This window comes from Equus quagga, chromosome 4 (genome assembly GCF_021613505.1).
Source record: "Equus quagga isolate Etosha38 chromosome 4, UCLA_HA_Equagga_1.0, whole genome shotgun sequence".
NCBI classification, from domain to species: domain Eukaryota; kingdom Metazoa; phylum Chordata; class Mammalia; order Perissodactyla; family Equidae; genus Equus; species Equus quagga.
The window spans coordinates 63,906,434-63,925,255 of NC_060270.1; the positions used below are offsets into that span (position 1 = coordinate 63,906,434).

The window sequence follows — 18,822 nt, forward strand, 5'->3', positions numbered from 1 at the left end:
GGTGAATTTAGAATCTTGCTAAAGAAAGAAACAGCGTTATTAAAGATAAAACAGCAGGAGGGAATGTCTAACCAGCTCCAGAAAGCACACTCTTTGATCATGTTCCCAGTCGCCATCAAAGCACAAACCTTATAGGAGGTTCATTCAATTACTATAGAAAGGGGAACTGAAGATAAAATTTCTGGTGAGAAATCCTCTGTTGGCTATTAGCTTGGGAAGTTGTCTTTATTTGAAAGTAATAAAATTTTATAAATAGTTAATACTTCAGGCTTGTCACAAATGTCACCAGAATTGGCTCAAAGTCACAAGGTTTTGCTGATTCTGGGGATGATATTAAAAATCACCATGAGAAAGTTCCAGAAGCTGGGCCACAAGCATCACTGGTGGCAGAAGAGCTGTCCACGCTAACCTCGTGTCCAGGCTGTAGCCATGGTGGGGTTTGAATATGAAACCCAAGGCTATTTTGAGCTGTGTGGGAGCGTGGAATCTGCATGGAGTTAAGCGATGCGCCAGTGGGTCGTTAACAGCGGTTTGATTTTTTACAACGCGCAGAGCTAGCTCTTATCAAAGGCAGGACAGCAAACGAAGTTCACGTAGGAGCGTTCACTTGCTGAAAATGCCAGAAGTCTGTATTAGAAAAAACAATACAACTGTATTTGCTGGCTTAAATCCACTAACGATCCAATTCCTTACTAGTTCCACTTTTTAATATAAATTTCATGGTATTCCAGTTGGTGATGAGCTGAATTTACTTTCTTCAACAACTGAGAGCAATTAAGACAGTTACTCACTTTGGATGCCGGGGAATTCCAAGAGCTGGGGGCTTCTCTTCCATGGCAGGTGGTGCCAGGGCTGGTGGGCACACGGAGTCCTGCCCACTGCGGGAGGCACGAGGGACGCACAACAGCTCCAAGCTGATGGCGGGATGCGTAGTGCTGCCAGAGAGGGGCAGGTAGAGGGAATCTGAGGAGTGAGCAGAGAGGGACTGAGGTACAGGTGGAAATGAGGACGTTGGCCTCCCAGGGTTGGAACTGGTCTTAGGTATGGCCCCTAGGCACCGGGGTAGTCGTCCGGGGGCCTGAAGGGGTGGGCCAGGGAAGAGCAGCCTGGTGCGGTGCCCTGACTGCCGTGTGCCGGCCCCCTTTCCCTAGGCAGCCTGTCCTTTTCCCCACAGAGGGCGCCTCCCCATCGCCCCGTCCCAGTCTGCAGGAGGGCCTGAGGACGGGCTGGGGACCTACTCTCAGACATCTGATGGAGTGCAAGGGGCACAGATAGTCCTGGCACAGCAGAGCTGGGTGACCTTGGCCAGGGCACCTGACTTCTCTGAGCCTCAGTTTCCTTATTGTAAAATAGGGCTAGAAACATTCCTTAGCACAGTGCATTTGTGTGGTACACGTAGAACCTAGCTAGTATAATTATTATTGTTAGCCTCATTTACAGAGGAGGAAACTGAGGCAGATAGCAGTTAAGTGATTTGTGCAAGGCCACAGGGCTAGCAAGTCAAATCCAGTCAAATCCAGGCTCTGTGCTGCTTTCCCTGTGGCGGGGAGCATGCATGGGGTGCCTCATGGGCCCTGGAAGCCTTGTGTCCCTGCTGCCTCGGGACTCTGTCCGTGGCTGGGGTACAGAGGGAAGCCCACAAGGCCCGGGTGAGCAGGGCAGGTGTGGTGGCTGTGGTCCCACACATACTGACTCTTGGATCCCAGGCTCACCTGCAGCTGGGCTCTGGGGCTGGCCCAGGAGGCGCCCTGGGGAAGGCCAGTGGCAAGCACCCACTTCCCCATGACCCCCGGCTCACCTCACAGCAATGCGCTCAACTGTGCACAGTCCACATCCTCGCACAAAGCCACCACAGGCCAGCACCTCATGACAACACTCGAGATACCGGCTGTGCATGTGGGCCAGTCACTCCACGGCCTCAGTGTTCTCCTCTCTAAATGGGGACAACAGAAGTTTCACCGTAGAGGGTGCTGTGAGGATAATATAAGCTGATGCTCTTAAGGCTGCCGAGCGCAGAGCCTGCCCAGACTAGGGCTCAATAAATCTCATTCCAGCTCCCTCCATCATCTCTTGTGTCACCACCTAAAATACTTAGTTGCATTTCCCCAATTTTCCTCCACCCAGGGCTTTTCCAAGGATTCCCATAGCTCAGCGGGGTGGTGGTGGGGGGGCGGGTTCCACCAAATGCCTCCAGCCAGTGAAGAGGACATGGCCAGAGTGAGCGACCATCACACCCCTTACCTTATGGTGTAGACATTGCCCCCAGTGCCAGTGGCCAGGAGAGGGGTAACAGGAATGGCACCTAGCTGGCGGGTGGCTCTGTGGACTTAATGAGCCGAACCATAGAAAGCCCTTGCTCAAAGCTTGTTGGCTAGGACGTACAAGGCCTGCCGTCCGGAGCAGACGTCCACTGCTGTGCAAGGCACCAGGGCGTGCACGTGCTCAGCGAGCCTCCTTCCCAGCCTGTCACAGCCTTTTCAAAAGTTTGTGTGTGTGTGTTTTAAGATAACCACGTGCTTTTTCTCCTTGCATTCCTAGAATAAATCCTATTTTGTCATGGTGTAGTGTTATTGGATTTAATTTTCTACTATCTAGTGTTTTTACATTTATATTCAAAAGTGAACTTCATCTCTAGTTGTGTGCTTGGGTGCATGCGTGTGTGTGTGTGTGTGTGTGCGCACGTGTGTGCATAGGTGCCGACTTTATCAAGTTTTGGCATCAAGGAAATTCTATGGGAAACACTTACTAAGAGTTTGGTGGACTTTGACTATAAAATTGTTTGGACCAGTTAGAAAATATAATAGAAGAAGTATTATATTTATAACAGCAATAAAAAATAAATATCTAGATATAAATTTCCCTTCACAGTACTGTTCTTTTTAATAGATGTATCATTTACTTACAACAAAATGCACCTATCTTCACTTTTTAGTTGAAGAATTTTGACAGGTGCAAACACCCATGGCCCCAAGATCCAGAATAGGGGCCACCCTGTGGCTGAGTGGTTAAGTTCCCGCGCTCCGATTCAGCAGCCCAACATTTCACTAGTTCGGATCCTGGGCACGGACCTAGCACACTGTGGTTTTAATTTGCTCTTTCCTGATGACTGTTAATATTAAGCATCTTTTTATGTGGTCATTGGCCATTTATATATCTTCTTTTGTGAATTGTCTATGAGTCTTTTGCCAATTTTTAATTGGGTTGTCTGTCTATTAATGATTTTTAAGAAATTCTTTACAGATTATGAATATAAATCCTTTATCAGATATCTGATTATGAAGATATTTTACTCTTCTGTGTCTTGGCTGCTCATTTTTTCTCCATAGTATCTTTTGATGAGTAGAAATGTTGCTCTTTAGGATGTACAATTATTATTTTTTGATTTATGTTTCATGTTTTTTGTTCTAATTTGGTCAGTGTTTTTGTCTTCCGCAAAATTGCAAATATTCTTTTATTTTCCTCTATAAGATTTTTAGTTCTAGGTTCACATTTAGATGAGTGATCCATCTTGAATTATTTTCTTTGTGGTATTACTTATTTTTTATGCAGATATCTAGTGTGTTTCAGCATCATTTGTTTAAAAAGTGTTGCTTTCCCCTATGAATTAACCTGGTTCCTTGACCAAAAATCAATTGAAAGGAAGACACATCTGGACTCCCATGTGCACTGCAGCATCGTTCACATTAGCCAAGACTTGGAAACAACCTCAAATCCGCCAACAGATGAACAGATAAAGAAAATGTGGTGGGGCTGGCCCAGTGATGTGGAGGTTAAGCTCGCGTGCTCTGCTTCAGTGGTCCAGGGTTCGCAGGTTCAGATCCGGGGCGCAGACACAGCACCGCTCATCAAGCCTTGCTGTGGCAGTGTCCCCATAAAATAGAGGAAGATTGGCAACAGATGTTAGCTCAGGGCCGATATTCTTCACACACACACACACACACACACACACACACACACACAAAAGAAAATGTGGTATATACAATGCAATATTATTCAATCTTAAAAAAATGGGGAAATCCTGCCAATTGCGACAACATGGATAAAGCTGGAGGACATTATGCTAAGTGAAATAAGCCAGACACATAAATACAAATACCACATGACCTCACTTATATGTGGTATATTAAAAAAACAGCCAAACTCACAGAGAGAGAGTGGAATAGAGGTTACCCAGAGCTGGGGCATGGGTGAAAGGGAGAGATTAAAACGCTCAGCTGACCATATTGTGCAGGTTTATTTCCTGGCTCTGCTCTGTCACGCATCCACTTGTCTACGCTTATGGCAGGGCTTTACCGTCTTCGTCACCGGAGCTGTATTAGAAGCCTTAACACCAGGTAGTGCACTTCCTCCATTTTATTCTTTTTTGAAGTATTTTGGCTCTTCTATATCATTTACTTTTCCATATAAATTTTAGGATCAGCTTTCTTCAGAAAGACCCCTGAAATTTTGTTTGGGATTATGTTGAATCTATAAGCCAACTTGGAGAAAACTGACATCTTCGCAATATAGTCACGTCTCACTTAATGACAGGGATATGTTCTCAGAAACGCATCTGTAGATGATTTCGTTACTGTGCAAACGTCACAGAGTGTACTGAAGGGGAACAAAATTTGCCACCCCACAAATGTGTCCCTAACGTGAAGATTATTTTAGGCTGATTTCTAAGAAACAAAAGACTCAAAGTTTTTCTGTTTACCTCCCACTTAACTGCCAAAAAGAATTCAGCTAAAGAAGCCTGTCTCAGGAAGCGAGCTATCACCTTAGCTTCACATGAACAAGGTGGTAGACGGGGAGGAACCTAGGACAGCCTGTTTGTTGGGCTCCCTCTGTGTTCTGTTTCTCTGTGGCCAAATGCTTGTTTTCCAAACATTTGCTCCATTTCACCTCCCTGTGAATTGCCTTCCTTCCCTTTGAAGTCCCTGACTCTCCCCACCCCAACAGCTGCTTTTGTCTGTAGCTGAGGATGGTATTTAAGGTGAGGGCCTTAGCCATTTTGGCAAGTTACTCAATTTTCCTGGGATTCTCCCAGGTATACATGTTATTAAACTTTTATCTTTCTCCTATTAATCTGTCTCACGTCAATTTAATTCTTAGACAAGCTAGCAGAACCTAAAAGGGTAGAGGAAAATTTCTTCATCCTCTATAGTACTTACACAAACCTAGCTGATATAGCCTACTACACACCTAGGTTGTGTGGGTACTGATCTTAAGGGACCACCATCATATATGTGGTCCATCATTGACCAAAACATCATTACGTGGTTCATGACTGTCCTGTGAATGCCAGTCCATGAACATGGTGCATCTCTCCATTAACTTGGCTCTTAGTAATTTCTCTCAACAATGTTTGTGCAGTTTTCAGTACAGAGGTCTCGCTCATCTTTCATCAGATTTGTTCCTAGGTATTTTTAATGTTATTAATGTTATTTTAAAAAGTATTTTTGATCTCACTTTTGTAGGTTTTTGTATATCTCATTTATAAGATTGAAGATATTCTCTTCTATTTCTAATTAGCTGAGGTTTTTTTTTTAATCATGTGTATGTGTTGGGTTTTATCAAATACTTTTTCTGCATTTATTGACATAACGACACACTTTTTCTCCTTTAGTTGTTCAGTCTCCTCTGGTGGTGAATTACATTTACTTTGGAATTTTAGATGAACTTTTCATCCCTGGGATAAATTCCACTTGGTCATTGCATATTATTCTTTCTATGTATTGCTGAATTCAATTTGCTAGGATTTTGTTAAGAATTTTTGCACATATGTTTCTGAGAGATATTAGTCTGCAGTTAGTCTAGAATTTTCTTGTCAGGTTCTGGTATCAGGGCTATGCTGGCCTCATAAAATGAGTTGAGAAGTGTTCTCTCCTCCTCTATTATCTTCAAAGAGTTTTGTTGGCTTGGTACTAATTCTTTCTTAAATGTCTGATAGAATTTCCTGGAGAAGCCATTTGGGCCTGGAGTTTTCTTTGTAGGAAAGTTTTAAATTATAAGTTTAATATCTTTGATAGACATGGAGCTATTTAGACTTTCTATTCTTGTGTGAGTTTTAGTATTTGCTATTTTCAAGGAACTTGACAATTTCATCTAAGTTGTTGAATTTATTGGCATAAAGTTGTTCATCATATCCCCTCATTATCACTTTAATGTCTGTATGATCTGAGGTGGAAGGTTTTTTATTTTGTTTTTATTTCAGCATTTAATGTCGTTCCACTGTCACCTGCCCTCCATTGTTTCTCATGAAAAGTCAGCATACTTTGTTTTTCCATTGTCCCTTTGTATAATGTCTTTTTTTCCCTGTCTGCTTTTAAGATTTTGTCTTTATCTTTGGGTTTCAGTAGTTTGACTATGATGTGCCAAGGTGTGGTTTGATTTGTGTTTATACTGCTTGAGGTTCACTGAGATTCCTGCATCATGGGTTGATGTCCTTCATCAGTCTTGTTAAATTCTCTGCCATTATCTCTGCTAAATATTTCTTCTTCCCCAATCTGTCTCACATCACCTTCTGATGCTCCACTTACACATATATTGGATCATTTGATATTGCCCCACAGATCTTGGATATTCTTTTTTGTTTTTTAATATTCTTTTCTCTTTGTATTTCAATTTGGAGATTTTCTCTTAACCTATCTTCAAGTTCACTGATTATTTCATCTGCTGTTCGTAAGCTCAGTAACTAACGGTTGCAGTTTTGACAAAGTGTTTTTCATTTCTAGAATTTCCATTTGGCTTTTCAATCTGGTCTCCATAACTGTTGGAATTCCCTGTATGTGTCCACAAGTTGTCTGTCTTTTCTGGTGCATCATTTAACAGATGTGTCATAGCATATTAAAGTCCTTTTCTGATAATTCCAACATCAGGGCAATATCTGGGTCTGCTTTTATTGGTTACTTCCTCTCCCGACCATGGGTCACATTTTATTGCTCCTTTGTACGCCTCATCACTTTCCATTTTGGTTTGGTTTACTTTGCTTTTTGGGTGTGCCAGATTTTGTCTGTGGGACAAGCATCGAGACCAGAGTTAATGACCTCTGCTCCCCAGTCAAGGACGTCCCTCCCGCCACTGTGGAGGCCGCCATGGAGGCCGGGGCCAGGCCTGGGCTGCAGGCTGCTCTGGCTCACAGACAGGGGCCGACTTGCTCTGCAATTGGGCTTCTCAGCCTTCTAATCCACTCTACCAGCCCAGATGCTGTTTCCTTTTTACCCCATTTATTTGTTTTCTATTTTCTATGTATCTGTATTTGTTGTTCTATTTCACGTTTGTATTTGTGTGGCTGTTTTCTTCCCCCTCTCATTTATAGCAGCTGTCTCCCTCTCCCTACTCCACCAGGGATAAAAGCAGTTGTCAGCCTCTTCCACTTTCTGGAATTTGGTACATTTAAGTTTCTTTATAACTTTAGTTCTCAGGTAGCTTTCTTAAAACAATAGTTTTTGTAGCTTAGCAGCTTGTTCTCACAGTTAGGATGAATTACTCAATAAATGTTACTCAGAAAATTGACTTACAATTTGAAAAAAAGTTAGCTCTATTCATATATTATAGCAAAATAAATTCCAGGTGGATTTAAATTTTAAATATTAAAAGAGATACAATAAAGGTACTAAAAGAATTTATAAGGTGACTTTCATATGATCTAGAGGTATAGAGAGACAGTCTAAACACAACATCAAGATAAGAAAACAAAGTAAAATAGATGGATTTGACTAAACAGAAAATTAGAACTTACGTATGGAAAAAATAAATGAAAATCTGTGAGAAATTATTTCTAAAATCTATGGTACACAGGGGGTTAATACTGTTGATACAAATAATCCATAATCAATTTATAAATCACAATTGGGGTGAGTTTGTTATATGAGCCAGGTTGAGGCCTAGAGCCGGGAGAAACTACCTTCACCAAGGAAGGAAGCTCTCCAAAGGGTACACAGAGTGTTATATACTGTCTTGGCACAAAGAACATACATCACATATGACAGGAATCTCTCTTTTACTGCTGTCAAAAGATGCTAGCACAGCAGGTCAGTGGTCACAAGATCAGCACTGCAGGTTGGTGGTCAGCAGGTCAGTGATCATGAGATGAGATAAAGCAGGTCAGTCATTAATCCTTAGTTTTGGGGAAGAGATGCTTATCCTTAAAGAAATGCCGATATGGGAGGAGGCAACATCCCTATCTTTGAGGGCATCACTCTTGGCTCTGGGACACTGTAGATGTTTAAAGCAGGTGTGCAATGCACGCTCAACAGGCCACATCAGGCCTTTCCAGAAAAACAAGTTCAGGCCAATTGGTTTTAAACCAAATGGCTTCCTCACATACTCCAGTACATACTATTGCTTTTCATTTATTTGTCAATCCCATTAATATTTAAAGAACTATTAAAAATAAAGAGATAGACACCTCAATAGAAAAATAAATTAAGCAACTGAATGAGTAATTTGCAAAATAAGAAAAACAAATTGTCAAAAAGAGAAAAAAGTTCATTTTAATTAGTGACTGAATAAATGCAAATTGGAACAATAGTGAGATACCATTTTTCACATATCAACCTCCTACAGCTTAAAAATAACAATAGTCATCCAAGCAGTGGCTGCCTGTTCAGCATCGTCCACACGCAGGATCAATGGGAGCTGTATGCAACCCTGGGAGTTGGAATCCAGAGGTGAATTGACAGTCTCTGCCCTTAGGCCCTAAGGACCTAGTGTGCGCAAGACAAGGTGACAAGTGTTAGGGAGAAATATAAGGGAAAGTAAGGTGGCTAGGAAGTAACAGGGAAGAGGGGATGGCTCTGTTCCCTAAGATGAACAGGCAAGGCAATTCTAATCAAACAGTATCTGAACAGAGACCTGAAGAAAGTGAGAGCTGTTTGGATGTCTGGGGGAAAACGTTTCAGGTGGAGGAATCAGCAAGTCAAAGGCCCTCGAGGGGAGAGCATGCTGCGCACGCTCAGGACAACAGTGGGGAAGCCACCCCATCTGGACAGAGGGGAGCATGCAATGATAGGGTCAGAGGCCAGGTATTCCTGGAGACTAGCATTCTCACACACTGCTTGCAGAAGTATTCACTGGTGAACCTTCTGGAAGGACGACTTGACAATGTTTATCAAAAGCCTTAAACCACACATATCCTCTCACTCCAAAATTCAAAATTTCTGAATTTATCCTGAGGCAATAACCAGATGAGCGCACAAAGATATACATACAAAAATGTTCATCACAGCATTATTTACAATTTGAAAAAGGTAACCTAAATTTTCAACATTTGTGATTATTGAAATTGTGATATATTCATACAATGGAATTCTACACAGTCATTAAGAATAATGATATATTTGTCCATTTCTTGACAAGGAAAGATGGTCACAACAGGTTTTAAAATGAAAAAGTAGGTCATAGAATGGTATGTATTCTACAATTACATTTTAGCTAAAATGCTTGCTCACATGCACTTGCACACATAGAACCATGTCTGGAAAGACCAATACCGGGATGTTAATGGTAGAGTCATCTGGGCAGTGGGATTGCAGTAATTTTTATCTTTTTAATGAATAATGTGTTTCATTTTTTTTGCAATCACCATGTATTATTTATGTAATAAATAATGCTGTTGAAATCAAATGGCACACCAATGATAAAGGGAAATTTTTTTAAAAACAGTAAGAACAGTCTTAGGGAAACGCAAAGGAAAAGAAGGCAGGGCTCTCTGTCTGCTGTTACGAACTTTTTTCTGTCTTTCATTTTCACAAGCTTAATTACAATGTCTTGACATGAATTTCTTTGGGCTTATCCTGTTGGTGGCTCACTCAGCTTCTTGAATCTGTAGGTTTATGTATTTTGCCAAATCTGAGATATTTTCAGTCATTATTTCTCCAAGTCCTCTTTCAGTCCCACTCTCCTCCTCCTCCAGCTGGATTCCGATGACACATAACACAATTGACGGATCTCCTGCTGTCCCATGGGCCCCTTGTTTCTAATCTATTTTCTCTCTGCTGCTCAGATTGGGTGAACTCTATGGTTCTGTCCTCAAGTTCACTGATTTTCTATCCTCTGTAGTCTCCACTCTATTATCGAGCCCAACCACTGGGCTTTTTAACAAAATTTCTGTTATTGTATTTTTCAGGTATAGTTTTTATAACTTGTTTCTTTGCTGAGACTTTCTATTTTTTAATTTGTTTCAAGAGAATTTGTAATTGCTTGTTGAAGCATTTTTATGATGGTTACTTTAAAATCCTTGCCAGATAATCCCGACATCTGATTCATCTCTGGGTTGGCATTAATCGATTTTCTTTTCATATTCAGGTTGTGATTTTCCTGGTTCACCGTAAGATGGGCAATTTTTTGTTGGACTTCTGACATATTTGCTACTATGTCTGGAGACTGTGTGTGCGGCGATACATTTTATTTTAGCAGTCAGTCACCAGTTGAGGGTTATCACACAGGTTCTGGCCTGCTTTGCAGTGTGTTTCCGAGGAGAATCTCATTGTCAGGGCCTCACAGCATATCTTGGTCCATCTCTTGTGGCTGGGGCTCCCACTGGCCCCTGCTGACGCCTGCGGGGCAGATGGGATTCCCCAGGCCCAGCCTCCTGGTGCCTCTAGGTAGGTGGAGGGATTCGCCAACCCCCAGGGGAGGAGGCAGGCCCAGCAGGGAAGGAGAACACTGCCCCCGGCCACTTACTGCCATCAGACCTCGCACCAACTCTGCTGCTGCTGCTGCTCTGCTCACCTGTTTTCAGCAGCACTGCCGGTCCACGGGGTGGGGGGGTGGGGCAGGGGGTGGGAATGAGCCCGCCTGGGGCTCCTCATGCAGCTCCTTGGGGCTTGGGAAGTGCCAGGCCTGGGTCCCTCCTTCTTTCAGGTGGGGTCTGCAAGCAGCCCTGCCACTGTGCTGTTCCTCCAGTCCCAGGGTCTCACGCCAGCATGCCGTCCTCTTCCACCTTCCACAGTCCTCTGTGGGCCATCTCCTGTGCCATCTCCAGGGTCCGTAGCTGCTCAGCAGGGAGGAACAGGGAGGGCAGGTCTGTGCCACCTCGTCCAGCCCAGCAGTTGAAACACTGCTTTTTATTTCTCTGTCTGCTCCAATCTGCTCGGACAGACCCGTCCCAGGGTTACCACAGACAAAACCCGAGAGTCGAGTCCAGTCATTCCAGTCTGACCCAATAATTAAGGCTTTATTTCATTTCTCAGCTTCCGTCTACGAAAAGTTTAAATTCACACTGAGGTAGAGAGGGTGGCAGAATGAACCCGCAGCCGCCCCTCCCCGCATCAGCAGTTAGCAGTCCTCGCCCCGCTGGAGCATTTTAAAGCACATTCCATAAGTGCTTCAGATTGTGTCCAACCAGGAGGGATCCTCAAACCCTCTCTTTGGACAGCCCAGTCCCTACTTGTATGGATCAAGTAAATGTTTGGCCTTTCAGAATTCTGAATTCTTTAGGAGTCCAGAGGCCCCAAGAGCAGGAGGGCAGGTGAGAGCCGCGAGAGATGGGCTGGCTGCCGGGTGTGAGCTGGCCGCTGCCCAGTATTGCCGGCTGGTAGAGGCCGCGGGCATGCACCGGCAGAGGCCTTGCTGCAGCCCCCAGACCTGGCTGGCAAGGGTTTAGCCTGGTGCGGGGCGGCGGGCCAGCACACAGGGAGCCACCCTGCCCCAGGATCGGTTGAGTTCTACGTCCCTACTTGGGGCACAGGGAGCCTCTGGGCCCCATCTTAGCCAGCAAGAAAGCAAAGCCTGCCTGGGAGAACACACAGCCCGTCCACGCTCCTGACCATGTGGCCTACCATGTCTGTCCTGCTGGGGCCTCCCTCTGTGGGCAGAGGCTGCCCTGCAGAGCAGACTCCACCCAGAAGCTCCAAGGGGGTTGGGCCACCACTGACACTGCTGTGTTCAAGAACTTCTATCTTCAAATGTTAAGAGAGAAAAGATCTAGAAAATCTTTGACTCTCAACAAAGCCTGCCTTTCAAGCCTACTGGCCAGGTGCAAACTCAGAAGGCCTGTTTTGGAATTCTGAAGCTGAAGGTTCGCTCGTGCAAGCCCAAACCACGGGGGCGAATGGACGCCTCCAGCAGGAGAGGGAGCAGCCAGGCCAGGAGATGCAAATGGGACGGTGTACTAACATATTTCAAAAAACATTACTCCCACAAAAAAGTGAAAAAGGCTGTGTGAGGGAAATAGGGAGCTTAGAGGCACACGCAGGAGGGTCCCAGGGTGGGAACACAGAAGCCCCAAACCCTGCCAGGCCAGGGAGAGTTGGGCTAGGCCAGGGATAGCGGAGGCCTGGACTCTGCCCCAGAACTGGGTTCTCAGGTTCCCCAAGAGCTGGGCCGTTGGGAAGAGGGAGGGTGGAGAGGACCCTCAGCCAAGGCTCTCGCCAGGCAGGGGACAGTGTAACCTTGGCCAAGTCACTTACATTTGCTCAGCCTCAATCTCCCCACCTGTGATGGGGGAATGATGCCCAATGGGCAGCTGAGAGAGCTGAATAAAATAATGCCCAGAGGAGCCCAGGACAGGGCTTGACGTTAACACAGTGCTTCCTGCAGATCAGCAGTCTCTTGAGCCCTTTACACGCGCCAGCTCACTTACTCCTTACGCTCACCTGATGAAGCAGTCCTACTATGATCCTCATCTTACGGATAAGGAAACCAAGGCTCAGAGAGGTTAACTTACAGCTAACTCACACAGCTGGTTAGACAGAGCTGGGATGTGAACATAGCACCCTCCCCCCCAACAGCCCCAGGAGTTGCTGTTTCGTGAGGCCGAGACCCAGACTCTCCTCTTTGGTCCCCAGCCCAGGTGGGCTTCAAGGGACCAGCGTGAGGAGGGAAGGAGCACCCCAAGCTCCAGCGACCCAAAAGCCAAAGTCAGGCAGCAAACACCCACACGGAGGCCCTGGCTGCCCGCGGTGAGCGGGACACTGAAGGCAGCTCAGAGCAGCCCCTTCCCCCATCCTCTCCCCCTGGAGGCAGAGGCCTCCTCCCCCCACGCCTCGCCCCCAGCTGGCCCCCAGGCCTTGGCAGTGACGTGGCCTCCCTGATCTCGGCTTCCTCATCGGTCAGGAGGGGCTGCAAGCAGAACTGCCCATGGAGCCAATTAATGCGCCTGAGAAGCCCTTCACCAGCACCAGCCAGGAGGCTGGTTCTTGTCACAGATGAGCATGGGGCTCTGCCTGAGCTGGGCTCACCATCCCACTGCCCAAGGGGAGCCCCCTTGCCAGAAGCCACGCGGGCAGGGCCACAGCAGGGCCTTATCACCAGCCCAGGCCGTCAGGCCAGTGGACACCCTGGTGTACCCCACACTGCAGTGTGATGCGCCCCATAGCTGTGGGATTGAAGCAGCTGTGCGGCCGTGGGCAGCCTCCCTGCATGCCACCACCCTTCTGTGGAGCCCAGAGAGCTCCCCCCCACCCCCCACCCCGCAACCCGCTGCTCGGAACCCCAGCCTGGCCGGGCCTGCGTCTAGTCACCACAGAGGGTCCTCTTTAAAGGAGGGAGGTTAGAGGGGATGGGACGGAAAGGAACAGCAAGAACATTCCCATTTGGAGCAAAGAGAAATGTGGTCACTGCAGAGCTGGGAGAAAGCACCGTGGCCAGCCTGTGGTGGCCAGCCAGGTCCGCAGGCACTGGGGGACGGGGACGGGGTGGGGGGCCCAGGACGGACAGCCCCTCCCCACAGTGCCGCTGGGGCAGGCAGGTCACACAGGCAGAAGCACTGGGCCGCTGCCGCCGGGACCCCCTCTGAAACCAGGCCTTCTCCAAAGCTGCCAGTCCCGGCTCCGTGCACCTGCCGGGGCCCGGACCCCCTTGAAGGTCCTGTGGCCCTACCCAGGAAGAGCACTTCTGTAAGAAAACCAACCGATGGGTGCGCCGACTTTCACCTATCAGGAGGGCGAATCTCAGTAACAGTCAGGAGGCATGAGTCAGAGTGGGGGTGCCGGCGGCTGTCTTCCAGGAAGGGCTGCAGTGGAGAAAAGGGGGGAAGGCACCGGAGTGAGTTCTAGAAAGAAAGGCGTGGACGGGGCTGGACCGGCTGGGGACAGGAAACAGAGGAAGAGGCATGAGGTGGTCACAAACCCCAACAAGGAGCTGAGGCTGCTGACCGTGCCCCCACCCCCTCCCCCCAGCTCGGAAAGGCACCAGGGCCCTGGACAGGCCCTCCTTCACCCCACAGCCTGGGGCTTCAGGGAGCCAGGGCGGGGCAGCGGCAGCAAGTGCCCAAGGCCCTGGCGGCTTACGTCAGTCTGTTCCACCCAACCCCCAAAAGGGTCCTATTCCCCCCAGGGAACACTCCCACCAGTGCCTCTTCCTGAAGCGCCCCCACGGCACTCCCTGGCGGCTCCCCCCACCCCAGTGGGTTGGGGCCCTTTCTTGGCAGATAAAACAATGACATAGCTCTGGGGTGAGGTCCCGCCGGGAGCTGGACACGGCACAGACACTTCTCACCTCACCCTGCCTGTGACACAGGCTCAGCGCCACGGAATTTCTGAAGGGGCGTCCCCGAGAAGTTCCGCGAAGAAGAGGAGGGCACTGCCCTCAGGACAACACTGTGCCCTTCCATGCAGCCCCAAGTGGGCAGAACCCGCGCCTGCGCCTTCCGGCCCTGCCCTGTCAACAACCTGGTCAGCAGGGACGCCCCCGGGGAAGAGGCTGGCCTTCACTGCTCTCTGCGTCCAGGTGGGGAGGGGGACCCAGGACACGGCCTCCACCACAGCAGGAGGGGTCCCCGCCACCCACCATCAGCCCCCTTTACACAGGAGGCACGCGGGCTAGAGAGGGCCAGGCTGAGCTCCGAGGGGTGAGTGGTCACCCAGGCCAGGCCGGCCACACCAGTTTCCCCATGGGCCACAACTGGGTCCCACACCTCAGCTCTTGGGGGGTGGCAGATCAGAGCCACGCTGTTTCCACCTGAACTGCTCAGGTTCACTCATCTGTTGACACTCCCACCTTCTTCCCAAAAGGATGCAAGCAAGCCTTACAACCCAGCCGGAGAGGACAGGAAGAGCGAAGAGGAGAACAGCAATGGGGCCAGAGTGCTCAGCAAGGCGCCCGCGGGGCCCCGCTCAGGGTGCTCCGCAGTCAGGACAGGCAGAGGGAACGAGGGACGGACGGCCCCTCCACATTCAGGAGGTGGGGCAGCAGGCGTCCCAGTGGCCCTGGTGGCCTCTTCACGCCTGAGTCCTTCGACCCACGGACGGCCGCTGTGGGGAGACCTTGGGCAGACCTCTGTGCGAGGCCGGAGCAGAAGAAAGGGCCCCCCGCAGAGCCTGCAGTGCCAGCGGCTGCTGCGGGGAGCGGCCCGGCCGGGGCGCAGCTCTGCGGTGGGAGGGAGCGGGTGGGAGGGCTCCCTGGAGGAGGAGGCCTCAGACAGGCGGGCGGGGCCCCCCTCGGACCCCGGGGCTGGGGGGGAGGAGGGCAAATGCACGAGGCGGCAAGTGCGCAGAGCCCAGGGGAGATGGGCTCCTCCGGGCCCGGCCCCGCGGGGTCAGGGCAGCCGCTCGTCCCCAGGCGGCCCCGCGGGCGTCTAACCGCAGGCGACGCCGATCCGCCATCCGGAGTCCCCTTTAAAAGTTTGTCCTTAAACAAACCGCTCTCCACCCGCCGTAGGAAGCGGGGCCGTCCCCGACGAAGCGCTGAGGACAGCGGGCCCCGCGCCCCCCACCCCTTCGGAAACAACAATGGGCGGCCGGCCACAGAGAACCGGGCACCGAGCGTGGAAACCCCCCGCCCGGCAATGTCGGCGGCGGCGCGGGCCCGCTGCTGCCCCCGCGCGCCCCTCCGCGGCACTGCGCGCCCGGCCGAGGGCGCCGCGGTTGATCTCCTGGTTCTCAGACCCTGAGGACGCACGGCGGCGAGGGCGGGAAAGCTTGCGTTGGGGTTCTGAGGCTATTTTCGGTTCAAAGGAAATTACATGTCATTCCTAAAGCCGAAATCTTATCGTGGCTTGCACTTTCCCGAAGCAGAAGCACAATGACTTGTTTTTATGTGATCATCTCATTCTACCACTAGCTATGTTCTTTTCTTTTTCTTCCACATGGAGTCAGAGATCATAGCTAAAGAAATTATGAAGTGGATATTCAGGGGACAAAGATAGTCACGGAGCAAAGAGCTGCGATTGCTTTTTCCTGGACTCTGAAATCACTCAGGGCTGGGCCCTGCCTCCAGCAAACAATTGGCCCTCCTTATATTCACATACAAACTTACGGCTGTGGGGAACCTTGGCTCCTGGGCAGATCCAGTAGGGAGAGGAAGGAAGCACAGAGCAAAGAGGACCTACTGAGTGCCAGGTGCTTGGCTGTGCTCTGCCCTCACTTGAAACCCACACCTGCCCTTTACTGTGCGTGTTTCCGCCAATTTTTCGCGGGAGGACACTGAAGGCTCCACACAGGGAGCAGCTTGAGGAAAGCTGCCCAGCCAGCAAGGGGTGGTCTGCATTCCACCCTGCTCCCAAATGTAGACTGCCTCAGTGAAGCAGCTTGACTCAGGATTCGTGCTTCATCTGACTCGACTTTGAGATACAAGAAGCTCACCTAAAGCCATGGGGTCTCACAGTGCATGCGCCACACTTCAAGGGGAAAACTGAATAAAGGCCTGTAGCCAACTAAGAAGATTTTCTTCCTTCTGAGAGAATTCTGGAAAGAAAGGGCTTCCTGGCTAACTAGGGGTTCCCTAGCAGCCGTTCTGGCAGGTACGAAGCTGGATTAAGCCGCTTCCCTGGGAAAGCCGTTTATCCCCCGGTCAGGCCGCTCTGGCTCCCCTCAAAGCCCATGGAAGGGGCAGCCACCGAGTGGGGTCCCTGTGCTAGGCCCTGCTTCCTTGTCTGGGCCTCAGTTTCCCCACTGGGAAAGTGAGATTGTCACAAGACAGAGCCACAGGCCGAGCAGAGATGGTTCTGGCTCAAGCTAGCCCTTGAACAGCCTGGACCCATGTACCTACCTGGCAGCAGGGATCCTCATCCAGGCCTTCTCACTGCCCCCGACCCCAGCCTTGGCCGCTGGCCTGGGGGAGCTGAGGGGAGTGCAAACGTGGGTGAGGGCCGGCTCTGGAGCCAGCCAGACCAGGATCAGAAGCCCAGCTCTGCTGACCCACGAGTGAGAGGAGCTAGGCCAGCCCTGGAGGGCCCCGTGGGCTCCAGCTGGGCCCAGACACCCAGGGCCGAGGCAGGGTGCCCACTGGGGAGGCTCCTGCTCAGGCTTCATCCACTCTGCTCTCGGGGCAGGAAAAGGAAGCACCAGAGGGAGGGGACCATCGGCCAGCCACACGACCTTGGCCAGGGTCTTCGCCGTCTGAGGCTCAGTTCTCTCTTCCTTACAATAGTTATCACAGTCTACCCCAAAAGCCTGCTGATGGGAGTGGAAATGGCGCAGCCACGATGCCTGGCACCCAGCAGTTCTGGGTAAAAAGGTGCCTTAATTATGATTTACCACTCCATGGAGGATTGTCATCTGGGTAAAGACACTTAAGGGGTTGACCCAGGGCAGCTCTGCCCACCAGGTCTGGGCTGCTGCCTCAAGGCCCATGAAGGATGACAATCCTGAACTCAGCCGGAAAAGGGGTTGAGCGACTGCAGGCAGAGGCGGGCAGCTCCAGGCACAGGGCGTGCCAGCCTAGTCCTCGCAGAGTGAGTCATCATTGGGAAGTCCGGCCTCCCCAGGCCAGGGACGTCTTCAGGCAGCTACAGGCGGAGCTTTGGGGCCCTAGGGCACACGCCTGGCCTGTTCTGGGTCGCCCCCTCCTGCGCTCAGGGCCCTGTGCTCCCCTGTCCACAGTGGGTGTGCCTCAGCCCCTTTCGGAAATGGCATGCTCCCCTCTTGGCGGGGTTTTGCGGTGTTGGAGGTCGTCTTTCCAATTCTCCAGGTTTGCTTCCAGGAGGGCTTTCTGGTGTGATTTTATGTATTTTTAACAATTATAATTGACACGATAAACCCTCACAAACCCTCCCCTACCCCATACTTTCGGGACCCCCAACAGAAGGAAACCAGGGAGCCCCTGGCAGGGGGTGACGTGGGCGTTTGAACGCAGGCTGTCAGCCGGCCTGCCTCCCAGAGGCCACTCCAGCCTGCGTCAAAAAACTAAGATCCCCTCGCGCCTCCGGCCCCTCACGTCAGGGCAGGGTGGCGTGGGTACGGGCCGCCGGACCTTCTGACCCAGCCACCAAAGCCAGAAGTGGGAATTTTTTTGTGGACTCTCACAATTTCAAATACTATTGGCTCCAGTTTTATAACTTTTTCATTGGGGTTATAATAAACACAGACAAAAACCGCACATTGGCTGAAATGCCTTTCAAAGAAGGAGGAACCGCATACAGCCTGGCCGAAGGCCTCTGCGGAAACTTCCGCTTCTCCCCACCACGGGCTCGGCGTAGCTCCGCACCCCCGACTCCCCCTCCCTGGCCGGCCGTGACTGCTCCCGCCCCCATGACCCCCAGGGCCCTGCAAGTCCAGCCAGGCCCCCTCGCGTTTGGAACTTCCGAGCGCCCAGTGTGCAAGGTCAACGCCTTTCGGGGTTACTGCACCCGCAGCCGGGACGTGGGGGAGGGGATCCGGGCCCCCAGAGGCGCCAGCCGCCGCGCGCCCTCCTCCAGCCCAGAGGGCCCGCCCGCGCCGGCTCCGCGTCTCCGCAGGCCTCCCCACGCCTCTGCGGACGGGAATCCGCGCGCGGCCCCCCTCGGAGAGGCCTCGCCACGGCCCGAGACCCGACCCCGGCGCCCAGCACCGGCCTGGGGCCCCGGGCTCTGGGGAGGAGCCGAGGGCCGGCGCGGGCGGCGACGGCAAGAGGCGCCGCGGGGGCGGGCCGGGGGCGGGCCGGGGCGGGGCGGCGGCGACTGCGGAGACGCGGCGGCGC

At 50.7% G+C, this 18,822-nt stretch overlaps 1 protein-coding gene across 10 annotated transcripts in view; it reads right to left on the bottom strand.

Annotated features, from left to right (window-relative positions):
- Window positions 1–235: 235 nt before the first annotated feature.
- LOC124237902 (uncharacterized) overlaps window positions 236–18,822 on the bottom strand; it is a 23,945-nt gene continuing 5,358 nt past the window's right edge. For 3 of the 10 annotated variants that reach the window (XM_046658003.1, XM_046658002.1, XM_046658000.1), the window contains exons 2-4: window positions 1,799–1,933; window positions 792–963; window positions 236–610 (exon numbers count right to left, since the gene is read on the bottom strand). The gene's annotated coding sequence lies outside the window, so the exon portion shown is untranslated. Of the gene's footprint in view, window positions 628–791; window positions 964–1,798; window positions 1,934–8,469; window positions 10,979–13,837; window positions 13,940–18,822 lie in introns of those variants that run through there. The other 7 variants (XM_046658004.1, XM_046658007.1, XM_046658006.1 and 4 more) reach the window with 7 other exon arrangements.